Source organism: Anas platyrhynchos, chromosome 3 (genome assembly GCF_047663525.1).
Source record: "Anas platyrhynchos isolate ZD024472 breed Pekin duck chromosome 3, IASCAAS_PekinDuck_T2T, whole genome shotgun sequence".
Taxonomy (NCBI): Eukaryota; Metazoa; Chordata; class Aves; order Anseriformes; family Anatidae; genus Anas; species Anas platyrhynchos.
In genome coordinates, this window is record NC_092589.1 from 112711636 (window position 1) to 112728107 (window position 16472).

The following is a 16472-nucleotide window of genomic DNA, read 5'->3' on the forward strand; positions in this document are numbered from 1 at the left end:
TATGATATTTCATTTGCATTTAATTTAAGGAAGTTTTAGGTTTAAATTGCAATGGAAAGAAATTCTATAATTTGATTCAACCTAGTTCTCATAAAACAAGGCACCTTTTGCATATGTTTAAATCTACTCTCTCCAAAAATAAATAAATAAATAAATACTTGAATAAAATCCTCAGAACAAAGAAAATCCAGGCTGATTTCACTAATTGATTACTTTGGAATGAGTGATTGTATAATGCAGCTAGCTGCTATGAAAGGATCAAGCTTAACAAATAAAAATAAAAATAAAAAGCCATGTGCTTTACTTACGAAAGCTGATTTATGGGAGCAACTTTCCAAGTCTCTCATTGCTGTGTAACATTTCAGGCATATCAGAAAAAAATCAGCATCTGTGCTGCCTGATGTTTTTTGCTGGTTCAACACATCCTAATGTGTTCTGTGACTGTGATGGAACATTGGAACATCAGAGGAACATTGCTCCAAGGAGCATCAGAGAATGGATACCTCAGGGTAAAAGCAGTAATGGGACAGATGGAAAGAAAATTGTGAAAATCTAAAAGAGTGGCAATGGTTTAGCATGTTCTTCTGAAGATCAGACCACAATAGAGCAGGTGTTGGGTTACTAACTTCTATCATGAGATGCAGTAAAAAAAATCACCTCAGACCCTGGACAAATATTTATTCCAGTGCTGTTTGTTAAAGACTTTCCATTTAATAGCTTTCATATTTAATGTTCAGATTCTTTTTCTCTGTAGATATTTATTTAGAAATTTCAGAATTATTATCTTTGCTTATCTTAACAGGTCCTATACTGTTGACTAGAAATGCTAATTGTAGATCTTTACAGAATATGACAAGTATGCAGGATAGCATTGTTACAGAAGGTAAGTGCCCTGTGTAAGGGACTGTTATTTTTCAACGGACTGTGTGTTTCCACTCTTGTAGAAGTGAAGAACAGAGATGGGAATTGCCGCAGGATATTTCCAAGATTCTGAACGCTACTCCACTGCTTCTATCAAGATCTTTAACCATAATAATTCAAAGGTGCTCCCTCTATGCTTCCGTTAATGGTATTCTGTGATTTGATGACTGTATTTCAAAAGAAAATAATGGAACTCATATTAATTATTAAGATTAATGTACAATTTTTTTCCTGATTTATACCTGACAGATACTCAGTACTGGGTTATAAAGTTATGAATAAGGCGGTGAGTACTTCTTTGGTCATGAAAGAAATGTCACAAACAAATATGTCATATCTTATGGGCAAGCGCATTATGGCACTTGATTTCACAGAATTGAGTGAGCATACTTAATGTTTATAGTATACTAAGTTTCTTTTAGCATTCTAAGTATAATATCCATGATGTAAGGCTCAACTTCTATGTAAAAGCCCTATTAAAAAACTGTCATGTCACTGGGACAGCAAATGAAATTACCAGGAAATCATATAAATTTGATTTAGCTAGTTCTAACTGAATAATATATATGTATAACCTGAATAAAAATAAGAGTAAGTAAATAAAAATATATGAAACAAGTATTTTTAGACTGATCTGATGCCCTGGATATGACTATTCATGTGAGAGGATTAAGTTTTCCAAAAAAAAAATCTCGGAAATTTCTCATAATTCTAGATAAACAGTAAATAAGGAATACATGTAAACAGTAATGAATCTGTGGAGAAAAGCAGGGGAAATATTGTATAAATGATAAGCAGCTGGGAAGAGGGAAGCCAGAGCAACCATTTTCATAATACATCAGGTCCTATGGCTAGTTGGTCATATCAAACATAAAGAGACACCTGGTTGAGGAAGGAGGGAAAAAAGGAATTACTTAAGAAAGCATTCTTGTAATAAATCAATAATAGAGGCATGAAAGCCTCCAGGTAAGAGCTTTTGCTATGTTGTACATATAGGCTCAACTTCTTCCCACCTAGATCAAGTCATACAGTACACTAGGGTAAGTGGGATACTTCTCATTCTAGGCTCCCTTTAAGGTCAATAAAAAGAAAACTCTAGAGAGCAATTTGGCTCACCTGAGATCTAATTCATATTGAAGGTGTCAGCTTGTCTCCCTTAGCAGTCAGAGAGAGAAGACAGGCATGTCTACCACATTCTTAAAGGGGGATAATTCTGTGTCCACAGTGTCTAATTAATCTGATTTTCATCTAAATTTTCAGTAGCTTTCCAGCTTTGTTGACATCAATGAGCATGCAGAATTAACAGCTATGAGATCAAAATTCAGGCCTTTATTTTAGTCAGTAAAGATGAATTTATAAAACTGATTAAACTGAGTAAATTTCAGACACTTCTTGAGGAGTATCTTGTACTGGGTCTGGCTGGAATGTTAACTTTCCCTGCAGCAGCCCATACAGTGCTGTACTCTGTACTTGTAGCTGGAACAGCAGTGGTATCACACCAGTGTTGTGCCTACTGCTGAGCAGCAGTGGCACAGCATTGGGCCTCTCTCTAACCCTCCTAGGGGGTAGGCAAAAAGTGAGAAGAGAAACATCACCAGGGCAGCTGACCTAAACCAACCAAAGGGATATTCCATACCATGTGATGTCACACTCAGCAATAAAAGGTGGAAACAGGAAGGAGAGGGAAGGGGTGGGCTCTCGTTGGGAAAATGTTGGTCCTCCTCCTGAACACCGGCTACATGCATTGAGGCCCTGCTTCAATCATCGCTCATTTGTGGGAAGTAGAGAGTAATTTTTTTCCTCTGTGCTTCCACATAGCCTTCATTTGTTTTATTTGTTTATTTTCCTCCTTTGTTTCCTTTCCCCCTCCCTTTTCCCCTTTCCCTTTTTTTTCCCCTTTAGTTAAATTGTTTAGTTCATATTAATCTTTCTTTAATTATTATTATTTCCCTTTAATTAAATTATCCTTATCTCAACCCATGAGTTGTTCTTTGCTTTACTTCTTCCCCTCCTTATCTAAGGAGGGAAAGTGAGAGAGTGGTTGTGGTGTTTAGCTGCCCAGGTGTTTGCCGTTTTACCCACGGTAAAACTACCACATACATGTATCTTCAAATAAATTATTTTTGTTTATTATTGGAAGAAATAAAATATTTAAATTCCATTAAGAGTGATAGAATTTACAGCTGCATTCATGTTTTTAGTTTCATGCTATATATTAAAAAAAAAAAAAAAAAAAAAAAAAAGATCAAAACACTTGAAATTCTAGTAGCTTGACAGAAAAATGTACCATTGGTTGTGTCACATCTCCTGCTTTCATTAAGCAGAATGTCATAGGCAGAACACTTTGAAACGGTAATAAACTGCTACTACGATACATAGGAAACTGAGAAGGAAAAAATGTTTCAGGACAAATGAGAATTCGTGACTATAATGGGCCTAATTCTTTCACATATAATTTGCCAAAATTCTCATCATAACATTACTAATTCAAAGGCTTTGTAAATAACTTGACATCTGGAAGAGATGAACAACAAGAGGAAAGTGGCCTTTTCACTTCAATGTTCAATGAAGTAATTATGGTTGAGAAAAAGAAGATGAGTTCTCACTGGCAGATAAGTCAAATAATTATGGTGAGTACGATAGGTGAAAGAGGGTCACTGAAACAAAGAGCAGGAAACTGCACAAACAGATAAATTCATATTTGAGGTTCAATGAGGAAGAAAAGATAATTTTTCCATATGGAAAATGACTCAAGCAGTGTTTTGAATATGTGTGGTTAAAATCTATTCTGTCTTATTAAAAAAAAAAAAAAAAAAAGGTGACTGAAAAAATTAAGAATTATTGAATGAAATTGATCACCAAAATCAAGAATTCTCTACAGTATGGGCAACACACTGTTGTTGGATTGTTGAACCTGCTAACTAACTTAGAAAAAGCAAAATGCAGTAGAAATAAACAAGATCTTGAGGTCGTCAAGTAAGAAGATTTTCTGTTTTTCTCTTTTAAGCTAGTTCTCTAGGGGCAATTGCAATGTAGAACAAAAATTGCATCATGAAATAACTAGTTATTTGGAAGAGAAAGATAATGCAGTAGCCCTGTGTGGTTTTAAGACCTGGGACCTGATCAAAAATTCACTGAATTCAGAAGAAATGTCATCATTTATAGCACTTGGTGTAATTCTGTCTGACTGGTTTAATAGCAAGATTTTGAAGTGTTTGGATTTCCTTCCTGCAGATCACTAGATCTGATTAACCATTGTTCTCTGCTAAACTTGAGTAATTATTAAATTTTTCCACTCCCAATATACAGACATTCTGGATAGTCTACAGTTTCATAGAATTCAAAGCTATTGTGAATCATCAGGTCATCTAATCTAACCTCAGATCTATTAAAGAAAATTATATTACATCTCAATAGACTATATTTTTAATTGTAAAAAATGTTTCAGTCTTCAAATATCTGAAAAGTATGACAGTGTAGAGATCAAGGTGTCCAAAGTCCATCTGAGGGAAGAGAAGTGATTATGTGGTATCTACGGATATATCTGCAACTTATTAAAAAAAAAAAAAAAAAAAAAAAAAAAAGGCCCTTTCAGTATAATCTAGGAGAAAATTCCTTCTCAACTACATATCTTAAAACAAACAAAACAAACATGACTATAAGTATATGGAAAAAATAAACCACTCAGACACCTGTGGGAATTCTCTGCTTCAAATCAGTGACCTTTCCAATAGCCAGATGGTGCTTTTTTTCTCATACTTTGGGGGACAGGGAGAGAAAAGTGTTAAAACAGAAGAAGGGTAAAAACTCTTCCTTTGCTCTTATAGATAATCACATCCAAAAGTCCAAAAGCCATTAGCTTTGACTGTAATCATTGGATTAATACAGTTCTTCACAGGCTCACAAAATAATAATAATAATAATAATAATAATAATAATAATAATAATAATAATAATAAATGTTTATACATATATATATATATACATATATACTTGATCAGGGAATGTAAATTCTTCTTTCAGCTGTCACTCACCCAAGCCAAATAACTTCTTCAAACTGCTAGAGGAAAACATTTATTTTCAAAATCCATCTCATTTTGCCTTAGAAACACCTAAGGATTGCTCCTTGTTATTTTGTTATTCTACTAGTCTTGATTACGTGCAAACTTCTCTAGCATGTATTTGGTATCATAACCTAGATAATGACTAAAAAAATATTAAATAGCCTTTTATCAAAAGGTTGTATTTGGGGCAATTCCGATGAAAATAATTCCTTTCATAAATATCTTCCTGTAAGCTACTACATTGTCAGATTTCAGTGAGGCAGAGTTAAATTGAGCTCATATGTACCCTTATTACAGCCATATAATACATGCTTTTGGTTCAAAATTTCATGAGGTTTAGTCAAATGCCTTTGAGAAAAAATATTTCAGGTATGACTGAAAAGCATTTAAAAACATTAGCAGGACTATTTCTGTATCTTCCTGTAAATCCATATTGCCAACATATTTTTATAAATGTCTGCAAGAAATATTTAGTAAAAGCTCTGTTTCTCTCCCATAAAGTCTCCTACAGAAAAAAAAAAAAAACACTTTTGAGTGTTTTACAAAAAAAAATAGTATCTGAGAGCAATGTCTGAATCGATAAGATATCAACCTGTGATTTGATCATTTCAGGAGTGACACAAGCAAGGGCATTATAAAGGAAGTGTTTGATTTCTCTTAACTATTACTGGTCTACTTAAAACACAGGCAAATATTCCACAGACCATCAGTGATAATGAAGCCTGATACCCAAGGGCTGAGAACATGAAGCAAGCAGTGCTGCAATAAAGTAAGATGGTCTGATAAATTCGGGATAAAAACTATGTGTGACATCATGTAACAGTTGACCTAGGTGGCATAGCTGTTAGAACAACACTTTAACTAAACTTTTGTTTAGGTAGATGTAAGTGTAATATCACCAACATAGAATGTTGGTGATTCTGTTTCCCGTAGAACAGAAAGAACCTTGAATAGCTTTTGTGAGCTCAAGGAAACCATGCAAGCAACCTGTTAATAATTAAGATGTGCAATCATGTCAAGAACAAGGAGGTTGCGAGTATCAACAGAAAAATCAGCCATTTGGTAATGGCAGATCAAAATACAGCAGTGCAACTTGAAGAGACTGTTCACCAGCAAGGTATTCTTCACCCAATCCTAAAACTAATTAAAATAAAAAATACCAGGGGGGATCAACGGAACCGGAGAGACTCTGAGTGACCCCACAGACATGTTGTAAAGTTTCAAGACTACATCTCCACGCCCAGCAGAGCCAGGAAACCACAGAGATCCCAGGAGGCCCACAGCCCTGCCCCAGGATGATGTGCAGCACAGCTGGAACCACTACACTAACACCTCTAATATTTCTCCTGGACCACATCATCTCTCCCACAGTATAGAGAAGTCATGTAATTTTTAAAATGGCATATCCATGTGATTAAAGTGTTTTGGTATCCAAATCCATTTAGTCCCCACACTAACATTTACTTTTAAACCACAACATGCCTCTAACTGAAAGAATGTAGTATAAACTCAGCCCTTATCATGCATCAGAGACTCCTCACAGAAAACAAGACATTAAAATACCCACAGAAAAAGCCTTAGTATTTGCATTTTGCCATGTTCATACCATCCTTATTATACATAACCAGTGACTGTATGAATAAGTTTACTCTTCAGTCTTTTCAGTCATTTGCATCACCCTCATGTGGACTCTTTAATCTCCAACAAATTGTGAACTGTGATTGAGGTTTTACTGAAAACTGGGAGTTTGCATTTGTTTCCATGAGTCTGGATTCCTGGTTGATAAGAGCTGATGCCATACTACTGTGCTTGTCATAGAAGGTACACAACCTTCTTAATCCCATAAAATTTTCAGGAAGTAAATGCAAAACCATATCTAGATATCGATGCTTGGGCCCACCATCTAGCTCATTTCACTGTATGGTCAATGGAGAGAGATAGGTATTTCTATAGAAAGAGTTTTCTAATCTTGAAATAAATGTCTGAAATAGAATATATAAATCACACTACACAGTGACCATTTCTCTCTGCTCCCTATGAAGGGAGCTCAGGGCATTGAGTTCAAACAGGCACACCCACATCTGCAGCTGTTCAAAGTTATGTGAGATTACTCTCACCCTTAATATCTTTGAGATTTCTTTCCACACAAATGTAGTTGAAATTGGCCAGTAAGCCCAATTTAATACTTACACACATACACAGCATGATCACATAAGCATTGATTTCTTAGGAAACTAGGTTAAAAATAGGATGTAATAAATCAGCGCTGAAGTGTGTTCAGTTCTTATCCTAAGTCCCATTATTTCTTTATGTTCTCTAAGTCTGCATGAGCTAGAAATTCAGTCAGTATGGCACAGAACTGAAACACTATCTTCAATATTTTTGATATTTTAAATTATTTAAAGGTAATTATGGAAATATTTGGAACCTGCAAACATTCAGTTTTTTATGTGGAATACTTATAGGATGACAGCTTTGGTTGAACAGAATATACTGTTTTGTGCTTTGATAAATGTTTTGCTTGCATGTAATAATGAAAGACAACTGTAATTAACTGAATGTGTTTGAGGTCTTGTGAGTCTTGATATTCTCTTCATAGCTACTTGCACATTCACAATTTCAAGCCAGACTGTTTTTTGGGAAGTAGGAAAGCCCAATTTTAAAAAGCAAAGTGGTATTGTTGTGGTATTTAGTGAGAACTACACCTAGTTCTCAGTACAGAATTACATCTGCTGCAAGTTCACACAGTAAATGTGATAAAAAGAGTACTTTTCATCTAAATAAGGATCAGACCTGAAGTCTGATTTGATTTCTAGATTCTCTTTCAAAAGTTCTTCAAGAACACCTTTTTTTTGGCATGTAAATCTCTTACTAATTTTAGATTTCCCTGGTTAGTGAGCTTAACCTCTTCAGAAAGCTGAAAACCCATGACCTCTTCTTTAACATTTTCCTGGGTGGTGGCATTTTTTTTTTAATTATTACTTTTTTTTTTTTCTTGGCATTTTCATATCACCTGAGACAAAATATCTTTTACACTGCCTTTTTTCAGTGTGCCACCAGCCACTTTCATTACTTGGGTTAAAAAGCAACAGTTGCCAGAGCTTTGCCTCTTCCAACACAGACAAAAAAAGAATATCTGAATAGAAGTCTTCAGAGACAGGCACCTCCATAAGGTGATTCATCTGCCCTATCTTAGATACCTCTCTTAGAAAAGATGAATAGACTTTTGACTAGAATTCTGTCAGTGAGAAGTTTTGTATAAATATCTTTCAGAAGTGTTTTTAACAGAATATTTTTTATCTAAGGAATATAAATTGTTTCTATCACCAGCTGATGTATCTTTGTTTGGCTATGGAAAGTGAGTTTGCTGATCTCACTCCAGGAACCAGTATATTCAAATGCTACCACTGCCATTGTTTCACGTTATCCCTATATCATTATGAGTCCATGCAAAGTAAAAAAAAAAAAAAAAAAAAAAAAAAGGAAAAATTAAAAAAAAAAAACAAAACTTTAAGAAGATGGAGGGATAAATAAAGCCCCTTTACATCCTCAGGAACTTCCATGTCAAAGATGAAAAACATTGTATATACAGTTATGGGAAGCTATTGCTGTGTGAAATCAATCTCTTAATTTTAGTCACCTAACAATTAGGGATCCTCTTAAACCTAGTCATCAAATTTGCTTGTATGCTTGCTGAAATCAGACTTACATCTTGAGGATCATCTTTTCTGATGTGAAGCAGCTGTTTTAAGAAAAAACATACTATAAAGGAGATTCTGTCTACTTTCTAGGCAGCTATGTTATGACAGAAACTTTCATTTCAAAAAGATACTGTTAATTCAGAGCAGCCCCTCAGAAAGTTTACTACATATTCCATGTACATGTATTTATAGTAATCCAGATAACAAAATTTACATCCTGACACCGTTGAATTTATGGGACTTTGAAAATTTGGAAAGTGTCTTCCAGGTCTTCTAACTGTTTTCAAGTGCTTGACCTTCCATATCATTTGTTCAGATCAGCCACGGATATGAAATTCACACACAAAGTAACAAAATGAACTAGAAAACATGTAAGCAAAATCTTAGCTTTATATCCATCCATACTCAAAGCTAACCCTTCCTTTTCACTAACCTGATTTACTATGTGTTGAATGGAAAAACAATGGAAAAACAAAGTTCTTGTTGGTAGAGCAATCCCTGCAGTGGCTGCAGGCACTGGCTGAGGATCCTGCTTGGAATTCCTCACTCTATGAGTTATCAGTCTGATTGAGAGACTCAAATTCACGTTATTGAAAATAATATTATATATTACAGCATAAGATCAAACTAGTCTAGCCAACACTACTTTAGGGATAGTTCTCAGCTGCTCTTACAAGACAAGTCCCCTCTCATGAGCCAGCAGATATATCCATCAAGTGGGTCATATAAAGTTTCCTAGTTTCACAGAGGGCACTGTGAACAGCACGTTCAGGTACTGAAACACTTTTATGCAAAGACCATATACATGACTCCAACTTGCACCTACAAGATGCATAAGTGAGGGTGAGGGAGCACTGGAACAGGCTGCCCAGGGAGGTTGTGGAGTCTCCTTCTCTGGAGATATTTAGAGCCCATCTGGACACCTACCTGGGCAGCCTGCTCTAAGGAACCTGCTTTGGCAGGGGTGTTGGACCCTGTGATCTTTCGAGATCCCTTCCAACCCCTTAAATTCTGTGATTCTGTGATAACATGATATCTTCTCCTTTTCTCCGACCTGATGTTTGTAGAAAATAGGGCAGCAAGAAATAGTAGAGGAAGGGCATGGGCACTGCACCATGACTTAGTGCAATAGATGCTTAGTTCTGGATATCTTGATGCAGTTAACTAGAAAGCCTCTGTCTTAAAGAATGGGGCTTGACAGGTTTGCTGTGAACCTGCTTGGAAGGCTCATGTCGCTGCTATCTTTTATGTTCTCTTACTTGTACAATGTAGCAAGCAAAATCCTTCTCTTAGAAACACAGACACAAAAGGTCTTCTGACTATTTCCTGAACTTTCAACCCCACAAAGTTCTAATGATTTTTATAGGCAAATCCAGATCCTCAAGGGCATTAGTTAGAGTTAAGGGCCAACATTTGCTTAAAAAACACAGAGGCTGCATCATTACTGTATTGTATTCACTGACCCCAGCAGTCAGGACATTTATGAAAAATTAAAGTACCAAGGAGAAGGGAAGGAACAACAGAAATTAAGCAGCGTATAGTAAGGTCAGGCCCACACTATCTGTGCTCTGCCATGAGGAATGACAGTAAGTGTTTCCAGACTTACACAGCATAGAGAAGGCTCAACATATGCTCTGCATTCTTCCCAAGTAGTTTGATTGGGCATAGCTCTGAGGGCATCCCTTGGGAATTGCTGCTGACTTTTATTAGAATCCCTATTCAGGTCAAAAAGGAAGAGCAAATATCTCTGCACAGGGACAGCATATTCTCCTCATCCGATGCAAAGAGCTAGCCACAAAGAGACCAGACAGCCAGCAGTGATCAGCATCATACAAGGGGACACATTTTAGTCTTTTTTTCTAGCACTTGTTAAGTTCCTGCATCAGTTTTTCCTCATGCCTTGAACGTGACTGGAGCTGCCCAAGCAGCCCACCTTCTATTGTTAGGAACAAAGGTTAGCAAAAGGGCCGAAAATCTCTGTAATGGATGAGAGGGACAGAACTTGAGGGAAGAAAAATTGTTGCTCAGATTATTCAGACTTTATTCACAGGGAAACAGAGTAAAGAATACAGCAAACAGTTGACAAAAAGCAAAATCCACTTTATTTCACAGAGCCAAAACTCCTATACTTCACAATGAATAACATTTCCTATCTTTACATTTCTTTCCACATTATCTCATGTAGACCTCCTGAAAATGGCATAACATTGCATGACAATGTAACATATTACAATGTGACATATCCAAGTAATGCAGAATATATAAAAATTATGTAAAATATCATCTCTGCTAGCAGAAGGGCTCTGAATCATCAGGCTTCATTTCTGATCTGTGTATAATTCCCAACCACAACTTAAGTTTAATCAACCTCATAACTTCTTCGGTTTTCTTCCACAGAGACAACCCAATACATAAACATAAAGCACCTCCTCCTGGTTTTCCTCCTCAAGGGTATCTTTACATGTGAGCAGACATTACATGCTCAGCTCCATGAAAAATACTAGAATTAGATTTCTACAATATTTTTTATGGCTGAATCTGCCTTTGCATTCTGAAAGGTCCTGTGCTTTTATTTTTATCAGTATAATAGAAGCTTTTGTGTTGGCTCTGTTAGTCTAATTTAATTCCCCATTATAGTCACTGCTCCATAGTGACAATTGGTGTCTAACTGAATGCAACAATTTTTAATTCATTACATGTGTTCTTTTAACTTGTGTATATGTATTGCTAACTTTCCTTTTTGACTGCTTCTCAAGAGCAGAAATTAAATCATCAATGCTAGATGCATAAAATGTTTTTATATGGTTCTATCTTTCAGATTAATTTGCAAGTCAGAAGTTTCCAGTACATTGTGCTAAACAACAACCATGTATTTATCTTGACAAATGATGCAAGAAAAACTAATAACGATGAGACATATAGAGAGCCTTTCATCCAAAGATCCCAGGACACACGACAAAGTTTACATGCTGATTATAGTCTACACTCCGTACTGTTGAAGCTTCTCATTGGCTTTAATGGGCATAAATGTAAATAGAAAACTATGCACAGATAACTTCAGTCACTGATACATGTCTATGTCTATGGTAGGAAGTGCAAACAAGAAAGCAATTCTTCATAGCATGACACATGGCAGGAGAAATACTGTGTGCAGATAATAATGGGGCAGCATTGTTAATTACACTGTGTAAACCATCAGTTGTTTTCTCCCTTTCTGTTCTGCAGCATCCTTGTAACAACAGAGTGAAAACCAAACAAGGGACTAAAGAAAAACTTTGAAAGAAATTTAACTTTCATCTTGACATACATTATTTTAGGACAAGAGATTGCCTTTTCCTTATCTTCTTCATGGGGCAAGGTGGAGGATTGTATGAAGCAATGCAATTACACTGTGCTGCAGGACATGGCCTCAGCAGCTCCTTCAAGTCAAGTTCCTTCACACTGGATGGGAGGCTTGACTGGATAGAGCAGAATGAATTATAGACTCAAAATTGGTGGTTTTTTTTTGCTGCCTTGGGACATTGATAGATGGAAGGCTTACTTTAAAAGCCGAAGAAGCTTCTCTATATTTCCTGTTTTACTGATATTTTTTCCTCCCATGGTTAAATGTTTTTAAGTAACCACCATGAACTGAAAAGTCTAGAGATTTTAATGTTACCTGACTCTCTAAGACAGAAAGGATTTGCTGTATTTGATAACACACTTTTTCTCCTTATAATTACTGAACTCCTAAGAGTAACTTCACCAGGTCAGACTAAAGCTCCCATCTGCCTTATGTCCTGCTGTCAGTTCCTTGTCTTCCTAAATATGTGATATGGGCAACAACGGCTTATGAGTAAGGTCCTACAGGAGAAAATAGACTTGTCTTTATAGACAGCACAAAGTAGTAGTCAGCACAGCTCTAGCAGACACCCTGCCTGGGGTTTCTACCATTGGGAAGTCAAGGCATTGAAGCCCATATATCATGGTTTGGGCTTTTTTCTTTATAGAGGCTCATATGGTGCTGTGTTTTGGATTTTTGTTGAAAATATTGGTGATAACACACCAATGTTTAAATTGCTGCAGAGCAGTGCACACACAGAGCCAAGGACTTTTCAGCTCCTCGTTCTGCCCTGCCAGTAGCAAGGCTGGAGGTGCACCAGGAGCTGGGAGGGGACACAGCCAGGACAGATGGCCCAGACTAGCCAAAGGGAAGTCCCACACCATGTGGTGTCATGCTCTTCAATAAAAGCTGGGGGGAAAAAGGAGTATTACAAAGAATACAAAGTATTTCGTACTGAATGTACAATCTGATCAGTTCTGCAGCAAGAATCACCTTGGCAAATCTGTGGGATGGCCACAATCTCTACCCCAGATGTTAATCAACACATTTGAGCATAGGGATTGGTTCTAGGCGCAGTAGTAGCTACCAGGAATAATCTTCAGGACAGGCTGAAATTCCCATCAGGAGAGATGTTGCTCCAGTTAATAAAATGCTTCGTGGTGAAGGAGGCTTGGAGTTAAGTTCACCTTGTCTCAAGTCTCTCCACTGATTCAGACCAGTCTATTTTCTTATCTATGGATCTGGATAATGAGTTCCTGGGACACCAAGGGAATTCATGTCTAAAGTGCATTGGGTTTGAACATGGAGACAGACCTTGTACCCAGCTGCACCAGTTAGAAGACAAACATTTCACTGGGTTTAATTTCCTCCATTCTTTTCAGCTATAGGTAATCAATCAGCTCCTTCAGTTAGTTGATTTATTTCAGTCCCTCATAAATACCATATTTCAGCAAAGTTAGTACTCATAATAAATAAATAAATAAAGATTACTCCACTCTAGCCCAAAACAGCTTGTGAAGTAGATCATGTGTTGCTGGTCTAAGTGTCTCAGGTGTCAAGAAGCACTGTGCTTTAAATAAAGCATTCATCAGTCATCCCTAATTCAAGAATTTATGGTGCAAACCCTTTTTCTATTCACCTTGTTTCACAACAGCACTTACAAAACAAATATCTACAGCATATAACCACACTTTCCTGCATATTTGTACTACCAGGAGCTATTGAGGATACTCTGATTCTACCAGTAATTTTAGGATTCTGACTCTGAAAGAGCCCTGCGTTTGTTACTACTGTATATGCTTTCTGACTTGAGTAACTCTCCTTTTTTTTCACATGTAGTGTACAGTTTCACTTATTATAATAAATTTTTTTTCCACTTGCTTTTTAAAAATTTTATTCTTTTTTCACTTACAGCTTCTCGATGTCTGAGTTTTATCAATTAGATTATTTCAGTAACCTTCATAATTAGCTTGAAGCATTCAGATCTTAAAATGAAATGATTCACATCTCCTCAGCACTCTGCCCATCCACAATTTGTGTGTGACTAAGAAGATGGATGCTCTTCATCTTTCCTGAGGCTTCAAGATTGGGCTAAATTGTACTGCAACTTTTTGTTCATGTTGTAGACAGAGTGCCACTCATCCAGGAAAGGCAGATAGGGTGCTCTCCTGTTACCTCACATGAAGTTTTTCGGAAGGTACATGCAGATGCATACCCTTGAAGCAGAGTTGTCCACCTTCTCCCCCTCTTCCTCAGCTACCCTCCTAGGAAAAGTCACAGCTCTGACAAATTGGTTCTTGTGACTACTTAACCCTTTTTTAACACTAAATAAACTGGGTTAACCATGACCTATTCCCATTACTTAAGCTAACATGACTTGGTGTAACTGAAATGGGTGAAGAAGCACTCACAAAATCAGTTCTGCTGGGAAATATGAGTAAGTCAGCACTGATGCACAGTAATCTCCCATAAGCAGAGCTGTGCTGAGAAAAGCACATCTGTTCCCAGCCTGAGTTATGCTCTCCAAAGCCCCAGCCACAGAATTAGCCATGCTCTACTATACATTGCTATACAAGAGTTTCAGCTTACTTTTGTGTTACAGTGAAACTAGAAACTGCCATGGCTCTGAAAACATGAGAGAGTAAAACACGGAACCATTGTAAACATAAACACCTGAAATTACAGCTCTGAGAATATAGCTTTTCCCTTATTTTCTGAAGGAATGCTAAATCTGAAACCTAACTACCACCATTTCAATGGGGGCATTGTTAGCTATTTTACTGCTGAATGTTATAACAAATCCAACTAACTCATGTGCTAAAATTCCAGAGATGCTCAAAATCATCTGTGTCCTGAGATGGCAGTTAAGGAAAAGCCATCAAGCTACTGGAGTCTGTGTTATATCCTTGGCATGAGAAAAACGGGAAATGGGCTGAGCATAAAATAAACAAATTTCTCCAAGAAAGAAGATATTATTCCAAACTGTGCCTACAAGTATTTTTAATTCTTACATAACTTATTGCAACTTGATCTTAAATTTAATTCCTGTAAAAGTACCTCAATTTTTTACCAGTGTAGCAAAACTCAGGTATCTTACCACAGACTCTGTGTGTAGCTGGTCACAAGGAACTGATCTCACGTCAACACCATTAGAAGCTACCTCTTCTTGCTCAATTTGCACCCTTATGACTTGCACCAACATCTAATGTTGGGGATAATGAGTTCTGCTATTTTGCAATTGGTGCAGTGTGCTTGTACCAATAGCAATGTGGAGCACAGAAGTCAGAAACTGGACTGTTTGGGCTACAGCATAGTTTGTGGTACTCGCCAGCTTCACAACATGCAAAAGACAGCACAGCACAGGGGAAAAAAAAAAAAAAAAAAAAAAAAAAAGTTAAGGCTTTAGATTTGCCAGTTGTAAATATATTATTTATTAGGGAAGTTCCATAAACTGAGTTGACAATCACTTCTCTGTTAGACAGACTTTTATTTTCATGCTTACATCTGCATAGGCATAGGGAAAGAGAAAACAGAAAATAGATCTTTTTCCATCCAAAAATGTAACATAAACTGTTCTGATTGTAGCAGCTTTTTCAACTAAAGCTAACTCCATACTGCCCATATTAGCACAAATCCATTTCGCTTTTTCATTCTGCCTGCTAGCTTAATGAAAGTAACATGTACACCAGAGTGGGAACACTCAAAAATTCAATTTCTAAGCAGAAAGTATATAATGGAGTTAACAGCTTACAGGTTTTGGACAGGGCATGAAACATCATGTTTCAGAGAACCCATTGGGAAGGAAAAACATAGGCTAGGACCAGAGGCATTTTCTGATAAACCTACCTTCAATTGTATACATGCTCCTGTGTATACATTGGAGGCTGTGGGGAGGAAAGATATGATTTTAACTGGGAGAAAGTGAGCAATCTAGTGAATATAATCTGTTTTCCTAGTATGTGTGAGAGCTTTTCTGAATATAACCTTGGAAACAAGAGATTCCTCATCAATACACCATGAAACAAGCTAATAGCCATTACATCTTTTCTTCTTCTTTCTCTAAACAAATGTCCCTTAATAGAGAGCTCAGGGCTCATTCTGTTTATAGGAAATTACTTTCACATACAGTGCAAGAAGATGTTCTCCCTAAATTGCTGAAACAGATGTAGGAACAAGGTGAACAGTTAGAGGCCCATGTTAAACCAATATGAGTGACTACAAACAGATTACCAGTGATTTAATGGAAACATTGGAAAATCTATTCAGTTTGATTTATATGACTACAGAAACAAATTCTTTCTCATGTGAACTTTATATAACCCAGGTCAAGTCTGGGGCACAGAAGAGGGACAAGGCCATGGAAAGATACTTGCAAGCAGTAGAAAATGTGAATTTAAGGAAAATATTTGACTTGCAAATTAGTCACTGTTACATGTTCACTTCTTGGCTTGATTCTTGCTCATT